The sequence below is a fragment of the Camelus bactrianus genome, chromosome 23 (genome assembly GCF_048773025.1).
Source record: "Camelus bactrianus isolate YW-2024 breed Bactrian camel chromosome 23, ASM4877302v1, whole genome shotgun sequence".
NCBI classification, from domain to species: Eukaryota; Metazoa; Chordata; class Mammalia; order Artiodactyla; family Camelidae; genus Camelus; species Camelus bactrianus.
In genome coordinates, this window is record NC_133561.1 from 5,755,837 (window position 1) to 5,780,402 (window position 24,566).

The 24,566-nt window shown below is 41.6% G+C and overlaps 2 long non-coding RNA genes across 11 annotated transcripts in view; both read right to left on the minus strand.

Moving 5' to 3' along the window:
- Positions 1-13,565, minus strand: part of LOC141574749 (uncharacterized) — a 49,183-nt gene extending 35,618 nt beyond the window's left edge. Inside the window, exons 1-3 of one of the 2 annotated variants that reach the window (XR_012501793.1) lie at positions 13,414-13,565; positions 8,600-8,675; positions 6,552-7,667 (exon numbers count right to left, since the gene is read on the minus strand). This is a non-coding gene — a long non-coding RNA (uncharacterized LOC141574749). Of the gene's footprint in view, positions 1-6,551; positions 7,668-8,599; positions 8,676-13,413 lie in introns of those variants that run through there. The other variant, XR_012501792.1, reaches the window with a different exon arrangement.
- The window catches only part of LOC141574748 (uncharacterized), a 945,654-nt gene that overhangs the window by 662,978 nt on the left and 258,110 nt on the right, over positions 1-24,566 (minus strand). The gene's annotated exons all lie outside the window — the stretch shown is intronic.

Consider the following 24,566-nt stretch of genomic DNA (forward strand, 5'->3'; position numbering starts at 1 on the left):
ATATAATATATGTATATATAAAAATATATATAATGTATATCTATAAATATATATACTGTGTGTGTATATATATATATAAATAATTTCAGAAAGCACGTAATACTAAGTTCTTCTGATTAACTTAGAGTGAAACCGTCTTTTTCCCTGAAGTAGCAGAGTTTTAGGAGAGGTGACAAGAAAATCTCAACAATTTTCCTTACAATTCCTTACATTTCATTTCTTAGCTTCAGGTTACTTCATCCACCTGCCGTGATACCCAGAGTCTCGTTAGAGGTTCATGTCTCTGAATTGTGATGTTGGGCATCTAAAGGTCTCATTTCAAGGCATCTTCTCCTTGGATACCTCATCCCCAGATGGTCCGTAAAACACTGAGGCATGTGCATTTTGAAAAGAGACGTATTTTGAGTGAAAGGCAAGAGAAAGCAGATATACATCAGGTACCTGTTTCCTTCCCATCAGTGGTCTACGTAGGTAAGTGTGCAGGAACACACAGTCAAGACCTCCGTACTTGGAGACCGTGGAGAATGGAAAGCACAGAGCGGGAACAGACGTCTCACCCCAGTGAAGAATAACCTCATAATGCAACGAAGTCAACAGAAGATGCCATTAATTCTCAACTGGAAACAACCATAGTTCACAACCAAAGTGGCTGAGAAACCGATGAAGCAGGAGAGCCGCGGTTTCACAGAACACAACAGATGAGATAATTCGGTGAGTTTTCCAATGGTGTGAAAACCATGAGACAAAAGTCATAAAGTTGCATGAAGCTCCAGGATCAACGTGCACATAAAGCAAATGCGTTCTGAGGACAGATGCTTCTCTTTGTCTATATGCGGTCTTCTCACTTAACGGCTTTTAGCTAAAACTTGTTTATGTACATTAGGGACATAATGTCTTGTCCTATATTTCACATGACTTCTGAACAGTAGTAAATATTTTTTTAGCATCATCTATGTCCCAGGCCCTCTTCTAAGCATTTTAAATATAGCATCTCATTTATGCCTTACAATAATCCTATGAAGTAAATAACATTACAGCCATCCTTGACTTTACAGATGAAGAAATTGAGGAACAGGGATATTTAGTAAATTTCCCCAAATCATACAACTAGTGAGTTGTGTGACTGGGTTCAAACCCAACCTGTCTGGCAGCAAAGCCCATGGTTCAATCACTGAAAATACTTCCTGTTTATGGAATGTTTAGAAATAAGAACTTATCAAATAAGAACTTATCATAGCAAGTAGTTCATGAAATTGATTACTACAAAGATTTACTACCAAGTGCACAGCCTGACACGCTAGTATACAGATACATATTCATATGTACCCCTGCATGTGAATTTATCTCACCCATATATTTCCAAACAGAAAGAGGAAGTCAGTTTTTCTTTTAGAACAGTGGATAGGAACTTGTGCCTATAAATTCAGGCTTTGCAAGGACTTCATGAAGATGCAAAAGCCTTAACAAAAATTCTTCTTTCAGTATGTAAATATCAAGTATTTTTCATTACAAACTTTTTAATACAACAAGGACATACTGCTGTTCCCAAGACACACACATTTGCACATACACATATCCTGCACCTGGCACACTAGAATAATGTCAACTGTGTTTACTTCAATAATTATCTTCAAATACACACATGTAGTGATTTTAGCTGAATGTCAGCTCCCACATGGCACTTCCCTTGTCTAGCTAAGGCCTCGAGGAAATAAATCAATGGATCAAAACCCAGGAAAACGCTAATCCAGCCCTTGAAACATTAAGGGGAACTGGAATGTCTAAGATTTCCCCAGAGGTATTACATTCTACTTTGCAAATAACACTCATAATAAAAAGACAGTTAAATCATACAAGGAAACGGTCATTTGAAACGACAACGTGCCACATACCTCATTAACCAGTAGGAAGTTATTACTGAGGTGGAAATAGTAATTTTTTTTTTGTAGACCAAGGAAGCTGATTGTCGTATCTGTGTCTTTATAAAATACAGGTGTCTGGGTCCTCGCCGAGATTCTGATTTAACTAGTCCTGGGCATGACTAAGGACCCTGGAAGTGCTCTACCCTTCTATGCATTTCTCACGTCCAGTTCAGGTTGAGAATTATTGCTTTAAAAGGAAGAGTTATGTGGACACGTGACCTTATACTAATGCCCTATGGGGTCATTAGCTGTTGCACTTAGGGGTGAGAGGTAATCAGAGAGCTGGCTGAACAGTACTTAGAGACCATGATCATGACTAATGAGTGATTAATATTTTGAGGTTCTTACCTAGTTCCCCTTAAGAGTCTGGGTGATTTAGGTTCTCTTGACTTTATTACAAATATAAGCATATAGTCCAGCCAAGTAACCATTAATTCATGTCCATACGTCTGTCTCAGTGACTCCCCACATATCACACAGCAGGATCAAGGGCTCTAAGTGCAGCAGATCTCAGTTCCCCTATGAGCTGGTCTGCGACCTCTGCTCTCCCCACAGTGTGTGTGCTCTTGCCAGCCAGTGCCCACCATCAGCTCCCCAGCCCTCATTCCACTTCATGCCTCCATGACTTTGCATAGACTGATCCCTATGGACTGGGGATCCAGGTCTCCAAAGCAATTTTGAACATACATGCTTTCACTACTGAACATGGACCAACATTTATTTTTTATTATTATTGTAAACGGCATTCACATTAGCCAGGATAGATCCTAATATCCAAGTGCAGGTGGAAAGGGTCAGACAAGACAGAACCCAGGCTGCCAGATTCTAGCAAACCTTAACTGCACCGCCAGGATCACACAGCCTCCTCTGACCTGGGCCAAGAGAGAGGTGACTGATGGTTAGGGTACAGCTCTTCTCAGCTTTGGCACCAAAGTGATACATATCACACCCAGACACAGGCATATTATTTAGGAAAAAAATATAATAAAACATACACTTTTCTGATTATGAAATTAACTATGATGAGAAGAGCATGTTAAGAGGACCCAAGTTCCACTTCCATCACTATGTGAGCCAACGGTTCCAGATACTGCATGTCTCACCCCAAGCTAATCCAGCTCACGCCTACCATCCGCTAACAGTGGGAGAGCCTGGCTGTGTCATCAAAAATCTCTCAGCACCGTGATCCAACAACTTCAACCATATGCTGCACGGTAATCTGTGTTTACTGGGACACTCAGAACCACTGATTTAATCATTTTATTGTCACTCTGTGTTAAGGATCCCCAAAAATTTACTCCAGAGCCTTTTGTTAGCCACTCATTACTTTGCTTCCTACCAGGGCTATTTTTATAGCAGAAAAAGTACCCTAAAATATTTTCCTTTTTGACATACAAATACAAAGTTGGAATCTACATTATGAATGCCTGGTTCATTACATATACTTTTATTATAATATATATAATTTTTTAGACACTTAAAACCAATGAATACTGTTCTCAGATTTTGGATCTGTTTTGAAAATTAAACCACCAAGATCTTTTGACTAATTATATGAAATGTATGACTAAGTTCAGAAAGTGTAAGAGAAAGACAGTAATCAAGGATGACTTGAGCTTTTTGATCTGAGACACTTAATAAAAAAAAGCAATGAAGTTGCTGTCACTCACTCTGGGAGGCTCAAAAGGACGAGATTTGGGGAGGGGAGGTTAGGGGTTTAGTTAGGGACATATTAAGATTGAGTTATCTATTCTATTTCCAAGTGGACATGCAGGCAATGGCTGTATGAGACTGGATTACAGGAAATATGTCTAGACTGATACAAATTTGAGATATAAAGGATTTTCAAAGATAATTTTAATTACCTTACATTACATTTAAATTACATCTAACTTTCATCTTTAGCTGACATTAATATATGACCCCACATAAGATTCTACTCCCTTACACCTTGTATTATTTATAAAATACATCTTAACCAATGTAATAATTATTAAATTCAATAAGAGAAATGTTTGAGTTAGGATTTAGTCTAATTGCTTTAACCAAGCATTTTTAAACAGAAAGTAAACATTTTCTACCAACTATAAAGAAAAAATTGGAAAACCCTCCAAGTTGGAAAAAATTGGAAAACCCTCTCAGTTGACCTTGACTACACATCTCTTCTATCAGGAGCCAAAACCAGACAAAACTTTGCAGTATAAATGATTTTGCTTCCATTGCAGTGGGTCTCCTAGGTCATTTACATGAAGTAAAAATCGGGATTCACTTTAAGAGCCCATGTGCCCAATCTTACAGTGCATCTGTACAATAACTGTTTGGAAATTATCCTGTTAATTTGATCAGTTGAGACTCTCAGGGCAAATAACTCAGGCTCAAAGGTAGCATTGTTTAAAGAATATCTGTTGCATTTTGAACTCTAAGTTCCTTTATTACTTGTTAGTGGTAACGTTTCCTCACTGCTGGTTGGAGGGGAAAACTGACCCCACCTGTACTAAAATAAAATAAAGAACAAATAAATGCTCTAGTGTTGATTAAAACTACTTTGTACCATTTGTCTCTCCCCTGGAAAGTAGGAAAACAGAATAAATAATCCTAAGTCACCCCTAAATGCAAAACGAGGTTGAGTCTTGAGGAGAAAGGATGGGGGAAATGACATTATGGTTTTATTTTAATAGTCTATGCTTATGATACAAAGTTGATAAGTAAATGAAACAAAATCAAGTAATTATTATCTGACATGAAAAATCATGTGCCTATTTTCCAAAACAATCTCAGAAAACATCTTGTTCCTTAAAGAGGTAGAGATATGTTCAAGCAATATTCAACAAAATATCAGAAATCCAGCCTGTGCTTTTGAAAGGTCATTTATGTTTTGAGGAAACATTTTTTTTTAAAAAGCCCTGATCAACACCAAATGGTCAACATGCCAAATGGCAAAATTGGATCTAGAGGTCTTGTACTCTTCTCCAGTTACAGTTCAGAACAGAAGATGAAATGAAAATAGTATTATATTAGAAAATTGTTGTATTTGCCAGTGATTCAAGGTAATGAAAGGGCTAAATCTGGCCACCTGACAGATCTTGCTTTTATTAGAGTATTCTGGTTTGGTAAGTTGGAATTTGAGGCAGTTTATCTTCAATGCAATAATACTGGGTTATATGGAAAAATAATAAAAAGCAGTGTTTCTCCTTTTCTTTGGGCAATTTACTTCTGGGGCTGAATAACTTGCCTCCCATGAATTATGCAGTTCCCACCATCTTCTCAGTATAATGCAAGAAGACAATCACCACCAGAGGATTTACTGGTTCTGAGAACCAAAGGCAAAGGATATTTCCTTTGGGATTGAGAGGAGGACAGAGTAGGTTTCAGCCACATTGATTTCACACAACCTAAAATGCATGGCCATTTAATTATTGTAAAATATGTTTGAAAAAGCAAAGCGCAAGAGTTTCAAGAGGTACAATTTCGCACAAACTACAAACTCAAGTGGACAAATTATATATATTTTTTTCTTACAATGGAACTTAATTTCTACCTCAGCCTTTATTTCCCCAGAGAAAAGGAATGTCCTCTGGTCATATCCAGATAAACCTGGCTGTTTCATTACCTAAGGTTTATACTCAGCCACGCTCGATACCCTCCTTCTCCGTCCTTCCCGGAGGTGGGGGCACTGGGGTCTCTCCACGGCTTAGTTTCGCTGTGCCCTGGCCTGCCGTCCCGAGATGTGATCATTGCATCACGGTGTGCTCAGTCGTGAACGTGGCCGTGCTCCTCTCCACGCCTGTCGTCCGTCTGTCTGCACTCTCCCATACAGGAATCCTCCAAGCCTGGGCCGTCCACATCTGGGCTCTGGCATGTACAACCCCTGCTTACATCTGTGCCTGCATCCCTGAGCCACATCTGTGAGCCTCCTGCAGAGCATCGGCTCTCGGCATCGTAACCCTGCCTCCCCAAGCCATGTGGAGGTGCTCTTCTTCCCCACCGGGGTGTTCCCACCAAGGCTGCAGTCAGGCGCATCCATGCAACCATCTCTGCTTTCTCCCCCTGTAGAGGCACAAGGCTTTTTCTGCCCCACTCACGGTTCCTAGGCAACCATGTGAACTGTAAGCTAGCATTCTCCTCTCCTTAGGCCCCATGACCTCAAGAGGGTCATCATCTTCTCCCAAGGGTTTGGGGGTGAATGTTGAGCAACTCAGACCAGCATCTAACTCTCTTCTTTAGTGACCACGTGGTCCTCACTTTACCATTAATTTAGAGGCTGTTCTCTAATCTCACTCAGCCCGTACAGTCTTCTTCCCACAGACATTTCCTTTCCTAAACCTGGTCATAGGCTTTAAAAGTGAACAGCCAATGCTTGCAACATCACGTTCTGTAGTTTCTCCAAATGACCTTCCCCTCTGCTCAACTGGAGCATTGATTACCTTAATCCTTGTTGCTCGAATGGACTAGGATCACTGGATTTAGAAAAATTAAAAATGTCTATTTAATACTTTATATATCATCCTGTGGCACCGCTGTTTTCTCAATCAACATGTCTTATTGATAAGAGCTATGGAGTCAGACAAAAATTATTTTCAGTCCTAGTCAATCATTCATTCAGCAAACATTATATTACATGCCTACTAAGTACCCAAAAAATGCCCTTGGCACTGGGGATGACGATAAAAACTAGTCTAGCACTTGGTCTTCAGGAATCGTACAGGAATCAAAACAAAATCACAGAAATGAAGACGCGGTGATGTCATGTGAATAACACTATGAAACACAGATGGGTGATCCTGATCCCAGGTCGGATCTGGAAGATCCATTTCATGTTTCCATTTCATGAGAACTGAAGGGTGAGCATGAGCTAACCTGGTGAAGGGGGTGAGTGGGGTGGTGGTGAGGAGAACATTCTGGGCAGAGGGAGCCCAGCATGAGACAGGCTGGCAGTGGTGAAGAGAGAGCTGGGAAGGAGGGCAAGATGGGGTTGGTGGGTCAGCGGGGCCAGGCCAGGCCACATGACACATGTGCAAAGAGGAAGCTCCTAAAAGCTTTCTTCCAAGAGAGTGATGTGATCAGACTTCCATTTTGGTTTAAAAAAAAAAACAAAAAAAACCTCTGGCTACCAAGTGGAGAGACTGTGAATAGAAAATGTGATCCTTGAGAGCTCTGTTTCTTCATCTCCAAAATAAAGATAAATAATAGGAAGGGTCTGTTATGAGAATTTTAAAAAGAATGCATGTAAAGGACATGGTTTGATGCCCGACCCTGAGCAAATACCCAGTAAATTTTATTTGAAGTATCAACACAGAATTTTGTAAGATGAAAATCCAGATTATCAAAGTGCACTAAGGAGCAAGATAACCAGCTTTATAGCCAAATATGCATATTTATAATTATGGTTTTTGAGTTATTTGGCCATAAATTTCATCATCCCATCCGAAACTATGCTTCCTCAGGTGCAACTAGGGGTAATTCTACATATCTTATACTATGGTTATGAAATACATTAATGCATGTGAATAAACCCATCGTAGGGCCTGACGTAGTCATTTTGAGTAAAGATTTTCTTCCCCTCTCCCCTTCCAAAAGAATTAACCCTATAGGGCTGGTCATTTATGAAGCTGTATCATGTATAATCCTTGATAAATTGCTACTTGGTTATACTTACTGAGAGATTATCGGCCTGAAAGTATTGGTTCCATTTCCAAAAGTCCCTAATTTAGTCTAAGTTTACATGGTTCAAAAATAGAGCTCATTCTGGAAAGAAAAAAGAAGGAAGGAGGGAAGGGGAGTGGGGAGAGAAGGGGGAGAAAAAGAAAGAGAATGGAGAAATAAAGTGAGTTACCTCATTTTTAGCAGAGGGACAGCCATTCATCTTAAGCAGAATGGAATGAGAAAAGGATTTTTTAAAAGTTTTCCCTTTAACCACTTCACTGTTGGTGATGAACAGAAAGGCAGACTCCCCTGAGAAGTCTTTGGCATACATATTTTTAAACTTATATTTCTCCAGAAAAAAAATTGTTTAGAGGATAATTTAAGGATGTTTTCAAAGCGTTAACTACTTCCATTTTGCTAGTTTTATAGCCAACAGATGCTTCTTCCAGGAAAGAGAGTGAATACTCAACATCTTTAACCACAAATCTACTTTTCTGAAAGAGGCACTGTAATTGAACAAATGGGAATAAATTTAGTCATTTCTATGGCCTTTCTGGTCAGCCTTATCCTCTAAAGTATAAATTAGAGTGGCAGATGCCCTGGAAGTTTTCCATGCTGGTTTGTTAAAAGGTGAGTTGCTTGGTGCCAGCAATGTTGCAAATCAGACAGAGATGCTCTGGCTTTCACAGATCTGTGAGCCAACAGTGGCCACAGTTTAGAAGGGAAGGGCCACTCACCCAATCACTCAGCCACTTGCCCCCTAAATCTAAGAGGCTGCTTAAATTTCATGTTACTTCTAGGAATGTGGGTCCATGCCAGCACTCACAGCTATAAAACTGGGGCAAGAAGCATTAGAGATTATCTAATCTAGACCACTCATTTTTCAAGTGAAAACACAGAAGCATTTGCCCAAAGACTCATGCAAGCTTGAGAAAATTTAAATCTAAAGCCAAGATAATAACTCTTTACCCAAACAACTAATGGAGCCCAAGTCAGACAGATAATGATGAAATACTTTCTTGCCTAGTATATACCATATTCTCTGATCTTCAGAACAAACCTCAATGCCAAGCATAACCATTACCATATCCTCAGATCTGAGATTCATCTCTGTTAAAAAAAAAAAATGCTTTGCGTTTTCTGAACTTGGGATGCATCTTAACAAATGTTGAGTACATTTTATACAGAGCCTATTTTTTAAACTGTTCATTAGTCAATGATGCATCTAGAAAACACTGAAGTCCAGGAGCCGAGGGAGTACAGGCTATTTCTTTTTCACAGATAGGAAAGCTGAGGTTTATAGGACTCATCAAGTTCACACGCTAGTTTGTGACATGAATGAAGACAGAAAGCACATCCATTTGACACTGAAGCCCTGAGTTGTTCCACTCTCCTCAGCCAGCCTGGACGTTTTCGTCAGTAGCAGAGCCCAGGTCAGTGGACGGGACATTCGTCTGTTGGCCCAGAACCCACTCCCACTCTGCCCTCTACCTAAGAATGCTTCTGGGAGGAACTACCCTTTCCCCATTGCAGCAGCCACGTAGTTTGGATGACATAAGTCAGATACTACTATTTCATTCATTTAATCACAGCAGTTGCTTCAGGATGAGTGAAAGCCAACTGGAAAAGATGAGTTACCCCTGGACCCAGTGACAGGTTCAGGTTGGAACAATCCAAGTAAAGGCGGAATTTTGTTAGGTAAGTGTGAGGAACCATCACCTTCCCCCTGAACTGTGAATGAGGAAGCACACAGCCCTGATTATAGCTGGCAGACACACGCCAGCATGAGGGCTACCACTTTGAGGTTAAAGCAGTCACATGATAAAAGGCAGAGATAATCACAGAGAAGCTGAGCTAAAGCCTGTGTTAAACCATGCCTGAAGCCTGACTTGTCTCTGATTAGATATATGACCAACAAATGTCCTTTATTGTCTAAAACAATTCAAAATTTTCTGCTGTTTGCAACCACTAAATTAATCTTCTCACTTACATCACCCAGATCAGAATATCACCCCATTCAAACCAAATACGTTGTCTTTAAGATGGCCCACTGCTCCGCTAAGCCTTATGCTCCAAGTCTGAGCCCAGACACATAACTACACTGTCCAACGTCATTTCAATAAGCTGATGTGCCAATAAAACATCAGTTTGCGTTTTAGCACAGAGCCTTTAGTTTTAAATAAATTTAATAACGGTGACAAGTCTCATGCACTTCTCCAGTAATGATTCTATCTACATAACCAATAGCCAAAGAATTTAGTGCATTTCCACACAAGTTTTATCATCGTATAAGTTCAAGCTACTTTTAAAGCCTTCGAACAGTGGCAAATAGGGTTCGCCGTGGATGAAGTACTATTTTAACACCCCATGTGGTCTTCTGACTTACTCAATGCCCCTGACCTACTCCCTGTGATATTCCCCACCCAGGGGTCCTCAGAGCTCTACCCGGGTTCCCTAGTCCTACACAACTCCCTGATGTCTGACTCTTCATCCTCTATTAAAACAGAATGATACCATGTTCCACTTGCTTAAAATGCTGCCTTCAATATCACAGGGTGTCAAAAACTTTACATCGATATTTAGGATGTGCTACAAAGTGAATGGAGAACTTTATCGGCCCTCCTACCCCTCCTAGTCCTGTGTATTTATTTTGAGTGACCGTTCATACAGAAGGATGTTTATTTTCTAACCATTTAGTGACGTTCTTGCTAGAAATTTCATTACAGCTAGAAATAAAGAAGCATAAGGAAAACAACATGACTATTTGAATACTTGGAGAGTAAGTGGAGGGCCTTATGCCTCCCTCAGATCATACCCTGCAAATTACCATCAACTGTGAGAGTCAGTTCTGAGAAATGAAGAATTTGTGTCTCTCACTCATCAGCTCTGTGCCAACGTTTTTATGACCTTTCCTATGGTGGACTTATACATATGCCTAAAGAAGACATTCGAAGTCACCTTTGCTGACGTATGCAGCCAATAATGCCAAAGATCTCAGTAGCTCTTAACAACAGGCATGGATTCCGTGCTCCTTGTACACGATGGGGGCTCTAGGTTGGCCACAGCCGCTGCAAATGTCAACTCTACTCAGCTCTACTTGGCTCTGCCCCACAGGTCTTCCCTTTCTAGAAGACAGGCTGAGGGCCAGCTATGTCCTCACTGCACTGAGAATGGGGAGCCAAACGCACCAGGGCTCTGTAAGCTGCTGCCAGAACACGGTATCATCTGAATCTCATTGGCCAAAGCAAGGAGCGTAGCCAAGCTCAGAGTCAATGGAGAAAAGTGTATTACGTCCACAGTGGGGGACACGGCAACTTACATGGAATCAGTGAGAATGTCTAATCTCTCAGGGGGAAGTGTGGGAGAAATCATTAGGGGCAAAAATATGACCTCCCGGAGAAGGTCAGCAAACCTGTGTTCCTGCTTATCTGGCTCAGTTCCCTGTGGCAGTAGGGCAGCGGTCCCCAGACCATTTCTCTTTTCCTCCCAGGCATGGCTGAGTTGTCTGCCCCAGCCTCCCCTAGAGGTATCTGAGCCCCAACAGATAAAACACGGGCAGAATGGAGGAAGGCAGGGGTAGGTTTGGCCTATGAAATGCTTCCACCTACAACCTTTGTTCTTTTTCCTCCAAGGACCGAGATGGGTGAGAGCCACAGATGGAAGCACCCAGAGTCCCCTGAGAAGAGCTGCCCACCCGACAGAGCCCCGGCCACGTGGGGTGAGAAATCAGTCCATCTGGCATCAAGCCACTAACGTGTTTCTTGTTTTCCTCACGAGTTAGCCTATTCTGACTAATTCAGCACAAAACCCCAAAGACCTCCTGTTTTTTTTTTTCAAGGAAAATATTTACCCTTTATTTTGTGTTAATTATTAGGCTTATAACCAGAATTATCAGAAATAAGCACGCTTGTTTTGGCAAAGATATCTTTGGCTCTGAGAAATGTCACTTTACTTTTGGAATCCTTTTGGCCTTTCATGACAATATGATCCACTTTATTATGAAAAGTGTTATTTTTTATGCTTTCTCTGAAAGATATTATTATTTTTTTTTTACTGCTTCTATTAAAAGACCTCTTCTCTTTATGTCTTCATTCTCACATTTGTTTCAAGGAATTGACATTTTTTCCTATATGGGAGCTATCCTAAATTACATTTTTCCCCTTTATTCGCTCTAAGTTTATTCACCACCCAAGAAGGGATTGCCAGACTGAGGGACAATGTTGGCCACAGACTGAACCAATTCCTAGGATCACAGACGTCCATGTGCCACCATGATACCATCTGGAATGACCCTAATTCCTCTCTCCAGTGTAGAAAAGAACCCATTTCCTTCACACCTTAAAATCTTCCTTGCTAAAGAACACTCTAGATTCCCAGGCCAGAGTCTATTCCAGAAATTTGATTTCTCATAAGGAAGAAGCAGCAGACCAGTTACACCAGCAGGTGTAACGCCATCACAAACCATCTCAGGAAACAAAGGCTCACACGCCTGGTAAGCCCTCTCGCGTTAACTAGCTGCACCCTTTTGGTCAAGGAAGAAATGAAGGGTGGGTAGAAACACTGATTTCTGACTTCTTCCTAAAGCCCCCTGGCCTGGTATGATTAATATCAGAGCAGCTAAAACAGTATCCACCTCATAGTTTGTTGAATCAAATGAGCTGGTATTTGTAAATCACTTAGAACAGAAGCAAGAATAGAGTAAGTGCAGGAATAAGTAGCAGCAATTTAATTTTTGCTTAAATTATCCCCATTTAGAATTAAGGAATCTCAGATAAGCTATTTTTCTAAGATCACATGGCTACTAACTGACACAACCAGACCTCAAGCTGGGGTCCATTATCTCCTTCAACTCAATATTCTGTATCTATATCAAACATTTAGATAAGCACCTAAAACCAGACTTACAAACCAAGGTGCTGCTGATACAGGAACAAGACCAGTGTCTTCCCAGTTACTAAAGTCCATCTGGCATGAGATACACAATCAGCTCAAGTCACTATCATCGGACCGAAACTGTTATCCACACTAGAGCCCATCAGATTCAGCTGTATTTGTAGAGAGAGGAAGACTGACTCCCTGTGACTCTATAAAACATGTTGTCCTTAAGGAGCTCCCTGGGAGAAGCTAGGAAGCCCGAAATGAACCGTGTAACGAAATGAAACCCACTGAAGAAACGCACTGAACACAAAACGTCAGCGCTGACTCTGTTCCACAGATAGCACGTTAGTGAGGTACCTGCAGAGACAAAGAGCCCAGCCTTCCTGCCTCCTGTGTCTGGAGTTCTCTTCAGGGGAATTTCTGCTTTGCCTAGTGGGGCTCATAAGCACGTTTCAAAATGAGAAAGCATTTCTATTCTTTTTAATATAATGCCTCTCTTCCCTCAGCATTTTCCTTGGAGGATAATAAGTTTCCTACTGGAAACTGAGGCTTGGTGTGAGGCTTCTCAGTCTGCCGGAAAAGGGAAATACACAATGGAAGCCAGTACCAGAGCAGAGCAAAAAGCTCCATCTCGTGAACCCAGGGATCGACAGGGATCAAGACTTGCCTAAAGGAAATCAGGTAATTACTCTCATGAATAATAAAAAAGAAATTCACTCTGGTTTTTATTTTTTTTCTGTCCCTTCGTGTCAAATAGCCTTAAGAGCCTGGGTTGTGGCAGATCTGTTTACCATCTTTCTGCCAAGTGAAAAAAGAGCAGTTCTTATTTATCTCTTCACCAACAAAGCTCCTCCCAAACTAGGTTTACAGTTTTTGGAAAGCCTGTGCTTTCTCTCGTCTCTCATACAAGCAGTTTTATCTGCCCAGGGACCTTCTTTCCCTTCCTTGTCACTTGAAAATTTCTACTCACCCTTTGGGTTTTGGCTTAAACATCACCTCTATCACCCACGACATCCACACCCCGCTGACATCTTGGTAGCCTGGCCAACAATCTCTCCTCCCTTCAAGTTCCAGAAGAACAGGGCAATATCTATCTTACTTGTTACTTGCAAAAGGCTCTTAATAAGCATTTACAGAATGGCTTAAAATTTAGTTGGTCAACGGGATAGTATATTCCAAAAAATGCTTAAAATGTAAACGTCATGCCAAGGCATTTAAACTTAGAGTTAATGAATTACAAAAGACAGTTCCAAAATAACAAAGTCTTTGGAAATGGTTACTAATCTCAAGTGCACGTTAGCAATTTGAAGAGCTCACTCTTAAAATCTGGGAACCAAAAGAGCTGGATGTAACCTAACATTTGCTTATAAAAGTCAATAAGAAAGGAAGAAAGGAAAAAAAAAAAGAGGATATGCCTTATTTTCTATTAATATGTGATTTTTTTTTTAATTTGTGAAACTGGTTATAATTGCATGTGTGTATGGAAGAGAAGTCTGATTTTTTTTTTTTAACAAATCTTTACTTTCTAGTTAACAGTGTTCAAAATGCTGGAGTCAGAATCATACTATATTTAAATACATGGGCAGTAATTTTGCCTAGTTTCCTACTGTTGTTTTGTACACCCAAGACAATCAATCAAAAAATACAATAAAAAATCTGATGAGAGGGCAAGAAATACCCTTTCATGACAGCATCGAGGCCACATGTGATTTGTTTCCCGAAATTGAGGTCCTCAGTGACAATTCTGTTTTTGACCTTGTAGTCATTCGAGGTTTTATGTCTGTACTTGTAATGAGTGGCCCAGCCTTGGTCTTGGTCCCTTCTGCTCTGCGGCATGTCATTATCTCTTTCTTGTTTCTCTTCTGGTTTTTCAGTCTATGATTTGCTAGGGCTTGTTCTTTTAAACCACTCTCTGGTCATCTGACACAGGTAGCTTTTTTTCCTAAGTGTTTTCTTTCTACAGCACTACTTCCCACTAACCTGGGAAAATGTCACCTGAAATCTGTGGACCTGTTTTCTTCTCCAATATGGAAAAGAAGAATATTTACAGCCAGATCCACTAAATAGATACAGAAAAAAAAAATCTTTACTTAAAGTATGAAAATGTTCTGTAAATTACCATTAGGTTTTCTATATTAGTAAATACAGAAACCATTTCTAAATACTGCAAAATGACTCCTCATCTGTCCACAATGACAGGGAATAGGACACTACTGTTTTAATAATCTACTTGTTGTTTATATACCTTTATGTATGTATAAAATTGTTATAAATACTAAATGGGTTAAAATCTTTATATACTAGGACTACTTTTAAAATAATTTTTATTGGAGAACAGTTGATTTACATTGTTGTGTTAGTTTCTGGTGTACAGCAAGGTAATACAATCACACATCTATATACATAAATATTCTTTTTCAGATTATTTTCTATTATAGTTTATTATAAGATACTGAATTTAGTTCCCTGTGCTATACAGTAGGACCTTGTTGTTCATCAATTTTATATACAGTAGTTTGTATCTGTTAAGCCCAAACTCCTAATTTATCACTCCACACCCCTCTTCCCCTTTGGTAACTATAAGTTTGTTTTCTATGTCTGTGAGTCTGTTTCTGTTTTGTAAATAAGTTCATTTGTGTTATTTTTTTTTTAGATTCCACATATAAGTGACATAATATGACATTTGTCTGTCTGTCTTACTTCACTTAGAATAATAATCTCCAGGTCCATCCATGTTGCTGCAAATGGCATTATTTCATTCTTTTTAATGGCTGAGTAGTATTCCATTGTATAAATATACTACATCTTCTTTATCCAGTCATCTGTCGACACACACTTAGGTTGCTTCCATGTCTTGGCTATTTTAAATAGTATTGCTATGAACATTGGGGTGCATGTGTCTTTTTGAATTAAGGTTCCCTCTGGATGTATGCCCAGGATTGGGATTGCTGGATCATAGGGTAAGTCTATTTTGTTTTTTGTTTTTTTTTAAGGAACTTCCATACTGTTCTCCACAGTGGCTACACCAATTTACATTCCCACCAGCAGTGTAGGAAGGTTCCCTTTTCTCCACACTCTATCCAGCATTTACTATTTTAGACTTTTTAATGATGACCATTGTGACCAGTGTGAGATGATATCTCATTGCAGTTTTGATTTGCATTTCTGTAATAATTAGAGACATTGAGCATTTTTTCATGTGCCTATTGCCAACTGTATGTCCTCTTTGGAGAAATATCTATTTAGGTCTTCTGCTCACCTTTTGATTAGGTTGTCTGGAGGTTTCTTGTTGTTAAAAATATAATTTCAAAACAGGACTGAATGTAAGTTGATCTGTCTCTGTGATCTACAAGTGATTCAAGCATCCTGAGTTCTCTCAGGTAACTCTCATTCAATAGTCCTTGCACTGAAACACACAACGCATTATTTTAATTGGCGCTTTCTGCTTTTTGAGACCAAAAACAAATTGGAGTTAATTAAAATATAATCTAGGCCTTATCACATTCCATCCAGAGTATAGTGCAATAGCTCCCTTATCAATTTATGCGACTTCAGTCTTTCCCTTCACTCTGACTTACCTTCTTTAAATACTTTTATCATGTTAGTCCTGAGTCAGAAGCTTTCAGGTGTCCCCCAGTTTATATTACATCAAGTCCTATTTACTTTGCCTAGTTTTCAAGACCTTCTAAGAAAGACTGAGCCCTCTACTTCCCAGTCTCACTTCCCATCTACCTCAAACCACCGCTTAGTTGATCAAATCACAGCTACATGTTTTCTAACACGACTTACTGTGATTTCTTGTAAACTAGACTCCCCACCCAGCTCCCTTCCATCTACGTCATCGGTTCCTAAAAACAAGGACACGCCGCATGTTTATTCCCTCCATGGCACCGAGTACATTAATGAATGGCAAAGAAAGGAGAGAAAATTACTTTTTTCCATCAACTAGATGCCAGACACAGCCCCAGGCCTTTGCAGGCCCATAAAATAACTGAAACGTATAAAGTGTTTAATACAATTTGATGCATAAAAAGGGCTCCATATGTGTTTTTTATTATTATTACTTTGTTATTTAATCCCCCCAACAAGCTCGTAAGGAGATACAGAGGAGAGGAGTGGAGTTCTCGAGGAGCACGTGACTAGCCGGGCTAGGAAGGAGCACGGGGACCCTGAACCAGGTGGCTCTCCCTAGCAGGTGACAGAAACACAGCTCAACGGGGTTTAAAGAAAAAGGGATTTTACTGCTCTAAACAAAGAGTTGAGAATGCTATGACTCCGAGGCTGGTTGATTCAGTGGCTCAGTGTCACCAGGACCAGGTACTTGTCATCTTTCCACCCTGCCTTCCTCAGCAGGTTAGCTTAACCCTCAGGCTCCTTCCTCCCATAACCCAAATACACCCACAGCTGAGACAGGAAGGGGGCAGGGCACAGCCATTCAAGGAATGATACAGCAATTAACATCAAAATGGTGGGAGATCCAACCCCCAGTAGGCCGTGAGGCTCAAGATGGTGGGAGATTTAACTTCTAGAAGAATTTGAGCTTCATTATATGCCCATTGTAATATATTAACATGGTAAATAACATGCCCACAGGTGCCATGACCATCCGAAGGCTAGCCACAAAAGGTCAAAGAGTGGGAAATGGACAACTTCCTGGGAATCCCAGCCCCTTCCCCAGGCTAGTTAGACTGGTCCTTCCACTTATTAGCATATGAAGCCATTGAGCCCATAAAAACTGGCCACACGGTGCCTCATGGCCACCCTCTCTCTCTCCCTTCGGAGACAGCCTGCACTCTATGGACTGTGTACCTACTTTCACTCTAATCTGAGCACCAAACCCCCACACCTTGTGGCCTTTCTCTTGCCTTTTGATGTATCTCTCTAAATAAATCTAACTGTACTCAGCTGTGGCTCGCTCTCGAAGTCTTTCCTGTCTGAAGCCAAGGACCCACATTTGGCGGGGCACATCCCAGGGGCTCAACTGAAGTCTGGAACATGGCCCTCCTCACGCCCCACATCTGTTTTTCCTGCATCACAGCAACCAGACGCAGTAACATTCAAAAGAATGGGGACCTCTCAGCAGAGAAAAAGCCTTCCCCAGAAACCGGCCAGCGGGCTTCCCCTCCCGTTTCATCGGCCAGTGCTTTCAGTAACTGCGAGGAAAAGGGGGCCCGTGTTGATTGGCTTGAGCCCCAAAGTACCCACCACTCTCAGGGATGAGGATGAAGCAGACTTCCTTTAAGTGTGTGGAGAAGAGGATGTACCTGGGCAAAATTAAGGTTCTGTTAGGGAGGAGGGAGAGGAGAGTGAATGGAGGTTGGGGAGGAACATTTGCAGGGCTGTGTTACCTCCAAGGGGCAACTATCACGTTAACATGAGCTGACTAACTAAACAAATAAACACCTATGGTTATTACAAAGAAAGAGACAGAAAAGCAGGGAGACAAAGGAAGGGGCAGAGAGAGCCAGGAAGAGGAGCAGAGAGAGAGAGGGGCGAAGGGAGGAAAGGGAGGAGGGAGCAGCAAGGGCGCAAAACATGAAAGCAGCAAGGAAAGAGACAAGGCAGGGAACGCCCAGCTGAAGGCGGGTCTGGGTCGTGGTGACCGTTGTCTGTGCCACTCCCACTGGCCATGAAAGTAGTTTCTGAAAATCAGAGCTCTGCCGAAGGGTCTCCATACACTAGACAGCCTTTCAGGGATAGAAGTGATTTGAATCCCAACAGGGAGCTGATGGTAACCACATCCAAGAGAGGAGACCATCAAGAGCTAACGGGCTGTCGGGTCTGTGAGCTAACCCAGGCACAGAGACACCAAAATGCTTCAGCAGGGGGCACAGCTAACAAAACAGTGATTTCTTAACAGCAAAGCTACAAATGAGGACGACATTTAACTAGCGTCTTTCTTAAAAGAAAAAAGGGATAGCTGCCTTTTGCACCTAGAGAGAAAGATGATTTCCTTCAAGAAGGACAGCAGATAGGGATGGGTGCTGCTTAATTCATTAATTTAATTAGTTTGGGGTTTTGTTTTGTTTTGTTTTGCAGTGTGCTAGAAATCCAAACTGTAACATAAACAAAACGGTTAAACAGTAATTCTCACCGAACACAGGACAATTAAAAAAATTAGAATTTATACATTTGTTACTCAAGCGTTCTACAGAGACGGACATGAAATACAAGAACAACCTGTCTTTTCCAGAGAAGATGCCACCTACACGCTAAACCGGGCCTTCCTCTTTCTCAATATTATTCTGGATTACTAGAACATGTATAACCTGACTTATATCATAGAAGTAGAAATGTGTCTGTGACGTTATCCTCTGTGCTTTGGAGGAGCAAACATGGGACCCAGGAATCTGACGGCCACGACCCCATGCAGAGGGCCCCCTCATTACAGCGCGCACCACATCGGGTCCAGATCTCCTGGACAGAAATCCCAGCCCTGACACTCACTAGCTGCACCTCTTCGTTTCAGCTCTCTCATCTGTAAAGTGTAGATAATATTATGAACTAACCTTTAGGATTTAGAGGACAATTACATGAGATTTAAAACACATCATGCCTGGTGCACCTAGCACTCAGTGTTAGATATTATTGTATTACAAATGATAAACTAGTCGTGAGCTCCCAACGCAGTAAGGTTTTCTTCTGAGAATGTTGTTTCCTCTCTTCGGTGAGAGGTGTAATCAAAGGGTAATAAGCTCTTCCCAGTCCCTGGATGTTAAGTAGGTCAAGATGCCTAATTCCCAGTCCTTCTCATAAAATAACAGGAGAGCTGAGAGCGCCGGAGGTCAGCAGAGAGAAATGGGCCTGCAGCCATTCACTGCATTACCCACTCCCTAGGAGACCTGTGGGCATCACAGTGTCCTGGACAAGGTTCAGTGGAAACAGAGATGATCAGATTTATTTGGTGTCTTTTTGGTCCCTTGCAGCTGCAAACAGCTTCAAACTCAGCTGGCAATTGGATACCCCGGGCACTTGGCACCTCTAGAGAGTAATTTATGGTCAGGGATCTGCTGAGCGTTTTTAAGACAACACCGAGCACACCTATCAGCGAAGAGCTGTTCTAAAGAACTTGCTCACGTCACACATTTTATTAAAGAAGCAAGCTAGGGTTTTCATTACTGGCCAAGCCACCTTTTGTCTGATTTGAGGGAGGAAACCTGGTGCACTAAGTTTCCTATAGTTCTGGAAAACACAGGTTTTTCTCAAGGAGACCCAATGATGGAGGTGGAACATAGCAATCCTTCCTGGTGCCACCTGAATTCAGGTACCGAGGCCATTTAGTGATGCCCCGAGTTGCATCCCCACGAGTACCCTCTCTGCCCACTGCGGGAAGCCCAGCACCTATGCAAACTGAGTTTCTAGGCATAAACCTGGGAGCCCACTGGTCCTGAAGGTGCATAAATATACACCACTAATATCACAGGACGACCATGAGCAATGTGAGTCACTGTGGGTTTGTGGAAACCGGGCAGCATCTGGTGACAAGACAGTGTCTACACAGGGCCAGTGAACTCAATCAGTGCTGCCATGGACAGTTTTCAAATTTGAGGCAAATTTTTAAATTAACTCCATTCGCTGACCACAGAAAACTGTAATTCACATTTTAATCTCCTGTCTCTAATCATTAACTAGTGTTTTCATTAGAGCCTTTGGTAAAACGTGTCCTAGTCAGCTCAGGCTGCCCTAACGAAATCCCACCGATAGGGTGGCTCAAACAGCAGGTGTTCATGTCCGGCAGTTCTGGGGCCTGGAAGTCTGAGACCAGCATGGTCAGCTGCTGTGGGGAGCTCCCTTTCCAACTTGGGGACGGCCACCTTCGTGCTGGGACGTCACATGGCAGGGAAAGATCTCTCCCCCGCTTCTTATGAGGGTACTAATCCCCTCATGAGGGACTCACTGTCATGACCTAAGCTAACCCTAATTATCCCATCTCCTAATATCATCAAATTAGAGGTTAGACCTTCAACATATGAATTTTGGGGGGCACAAAAATTCAGTCCACAACAAATCGTCAATCTTAGCCTAAAAAATATGAAAATGAAAATGCAGTCACATTTTTAATGCCCACACCCCTGCTTTCCTGCCCAGATATTTGCATATAAATGTTACTCAACTCTCCCAGAGTTGGAGGGGGAAAAAATCATAATCACATGTATTCAGTTTCTTTATTATTACTATGCAATGAATGCCTGGGTATGAATTCATGTTACCTTTTACAATTGTGGTAGGAAACCAGGATTTTTCTTTTCTATGTTTAGTTTCCTACTTCTGCCACATCTATCTTGCGGGGAATCACATAATAAGTTTTTGCTGCAGTAAAACATACATAGAGAAAATTATACACATCACAAGTATAGAGATTAAGGCACTTCCACAAACCAAACGCACCTACGGTACCAGAACAAAGACCAACGAAATAAATAAACTAGCAGCACGAGGGAACCAGCCCCGCACCCCAACCCCTCCGGCTCCCACATTCCCCCTCACTCTTCCTCGGGAGAGTAACTGGTGTCTCCAAACCCAACACCATTCATTAATTTTGCCAATTTTTTGTATTTCGTTAAAAGGTATCATGTAGCTACCTTTTTGCACCCTCAGTATTACATTTCTGAGAGACAGGAATGTGATCACGTGTTGCAGTATTTGTTCATTCTCAGTATTGAAGAAGATTTCATGAATGTATCAAAGATTATTGATCCGTTTTACTGCGAATTGGCATCTGGATAATTTTCAGTTTGGTTAGTGCTGTTATGAACGCAATACTGCCTGCCTCTTGGTGAACGCACACTCATTTTTCTTAAGTATGTTCTTATAAGGAAAACCACTGGTCACAGGGTAGGCCCATGCCTATGGTCAGCTGTAGGACATGCTGCCAAAGAGCCTCGCAGGGCGCTGACAACAACTTACAACAGTGTGTGAGTATCCTTCCACGCTCCCGCTTCCACTGGGCAGAGCCCGTCTGCTCCCTCTGGCCTGCTGAATGTGTGGTATTACCCCGGCGCAGTGTCAATCTGCACTTCCCTAATAACTACTACGGTTGTGCACCTTTTCGCACAGTTACTGGCATTTGGTTATCCTCTTTTGCAAAGTGCTTGAAGATTTTTGTGCATTTTCTATTGAGTTTACAGCACTTTCAAAATGAATTTCTAGGAGTATTTTATATATTCTGGGTAAGACCCTTTGTCAGTCATATGTGTTACAAATATCTCCTCCTATTCTGACTTTTCCCCCCTACTCTTTTAAAGGTGTCCTTTGCAGAAAAGAAGTCTTAAATTTTAATAGAGTCCAATATATTATTTTTAATTCCCAGGTGTTTTTCTTTGCATGCTATTTAAGAACCTTCGCCAGTGACAGGATCATGGAGAGATTTTCTCATGTCTTCTCTTTATAGTATCCTTGCTTCACCTTTCACATTTAGATCCACAAACTATCTGGAACTGATTTTCCTGTCTGGTTAAAATACTGTTTCATACATATATTTAGATGATGGAGCACCATTTGTTGAAAAGACCATCCTTTCCCTCACCACACACCAAGTGCTACCTTGTCAGTTATCAAATCCACGTACCTTGGTGTCTGTTCCTAAACTTTCTAGACTATTCAGCTGATTTACGTATCTTTAAAACACTGTACTATCCTCATTACTTTTGCTTTATAATGCATTGCTACCTGGTCGTGCAAGTGCTCCAGCTTCACTCTTCCTTTAAAGACTGCCTTGACTATTCTTGTGCTTTAAATTATCATCAAACTATAGAATTAGCTTGTCAGTGTCTCCAAACACACAAGTCCTGCAGGGATTTTTATTGTGATTGCGTTAAATGTGTAGATCAGTTTGTGGAGGACTGACATATTTATAGTACTCGGTCTTCCAATCTACGAACAGATCATTTCCACCACTTGCTTCAGTCTTCTTTACTTTTTCTCATGTCTTGTAGCTTTCATTTTCATTAGTTTTGTTTGTAGGTATTTGAATTATTTATGTTACTGTAAATTGTATCTTTTTAAAAAAAACTTTCACTTATACTTGTTTTTTACTGGTATATGGAAACAGAATTAATTTTATGTTATTAATCTCATTTCTAGCAATTTTACTAGATCCATCTATTATTTCTACAACTTTACAGACTCTTTCAAACTTTCTACACGTACAGTCATATCACCTGTGAATAACAACTGTGTTATTTCTTCCCCTCTAAACATCTGATCGTCAAGAAAACAGCATCGTGATCTTATGGGATTCCTTCCCCAGCCAGGAGAGCGTGGGCATACTACATAACCAGCAGAACCTCATCACAGCGATGGGCAAGTGAACAGCGTGTCTTCCTTCTTGTCCTTCTAAATGGGTGTTTTTAGTATGGTTGTCTGTCTCCACTCCACCGCTGGGTGGGGATGAGGGAGAGAGAAGCTGGCTGTGAGTTCACAGTTAGCTGGACTGCAAGGAGCAGCACGTGCACCTGGAGGAGCAGACCACACCTCCAAAAGGTTCTTGACTGGGAGCTCCAGGCAGCAGCTAGATAGGCTTCTCAGGAGTCACTTCCCTTGGGGAGAGGGTACGTGTAACACTGTCGGTTGTCCCGTATTCCTCAATATCCTCTGCTTCATTCCCTGCTGACCTCACCTGCTTTCATCTCTAAACCACTCTTCTGAGCAGAAGCTCTTCCTCGGCCCACCTCCCACGGCAGCTCTTCCCACGGTCCTATGGCAGAGCTCCTCTGCATGTGTCCTTCCAACCCCGCCAGGCTGACCTTCTCTTCTTTCTAGCCCCCAGTATCTCACATGTGAGATTTCCAGCTTTAATTTTTTTCACTGATTCCCATATTCTACTTGCTGGAGAGATCCCCCTTGAAGGCCAACCAGAATTTCAAAAGCAAGCTATTCAAAATCAAAATCATCATTCCTCAACAAAATTGCTCTTATTCTTGTCTTCGGTGTTTCCTAAATGGTGACACTGCTGTCCTCATTTGAAGTGCTGAGAAATACATCTGTATTTCTATCCCTATGTATAGATGGATAGATTTCAGAGTTGCCTTTGGGTCCTCTCTCTCTCTCTCATTTTCTACTTCCAATCAATAGCCACTGATGCAATCCAAACTCAAAAAGCTGAACCCCTGGAGTCCTGATGTAGGAGAGGAGAAACACACCTCTCGCTACTCAGCATTAATACGTTTGTCACACGACGATTACTTCTGCATTTGCAGTCCTACCCTCATCCCTCATCCCTCATCAAGTTCTCCATAACTCTCTTTATATTGCTCTGTAAGATTTCTTGTGCCAGTAGGCATTCTGGCAAATAATGAAGGCTCTCTGTGTCTCTGAGGTCACAAAATTCCTAAGTGATGGGCACTGGAGACTTTCACTAAATTTCTGCCATTTTTCTAACTCTAAGACTTCCTTCCTCTATTATATATCATTTTGAGATTCTAACTCAAACTCTTTTTTCTTCATACTCTGCCTATATTATCCTCTCGGCAAGACTGTCTCGTCTCCTAGAGAATGAGATTTCCATCAGACGTTCTGATGTCTGATTAACCGGCCCACAGCTGTGGCTGCCTCCCCAGGGGAACAGGCCCCAAATCTCCAACCATGTAAGTAGGACTTTCGTCCTCTTCGACCCCCCTCCCCTTTCCAGAGGTCCTCCTCTTTCTTCCAACCTGCAGTGGCTTTGGAGACTGCAGGATAATCTAATTTCTAGCCTGAAACTTCATAAACAAGCTTCTTTGACTTTCTGAGTTTACAAACTCATAAAACGTTCACAGCTGGACTCATGAAAGGCCTGTCTCGGCACAGAAATCAAAGCCCTTCCAATCTGACAACAACAGAAGGCAGGAGAACTGATCTTTCTTCACTGCGTCTTTTCCTGCAGTGGGAACGGCGAGGAGAGGACACACCACAAGGCAAATGAGAATGTTCTAAAACTCCCTCCTCCAGAGTTTAAAACCACGGGACAGCTGATGGCTCTCTTGCTCTCTCCTCCTCTCCTTTTGCCTCTGCCTCTCTCTCCTCCTCCCTCGTCACTAGCTCTCTTTCACTTTCCATCTAGCTCTTCATTCCTTAAACCCACCCTGCTACGTCCCCCAGACTCCGCTGCTTCCTCTTGTCCCCTGCCGTGCCGCTCCCCATCCC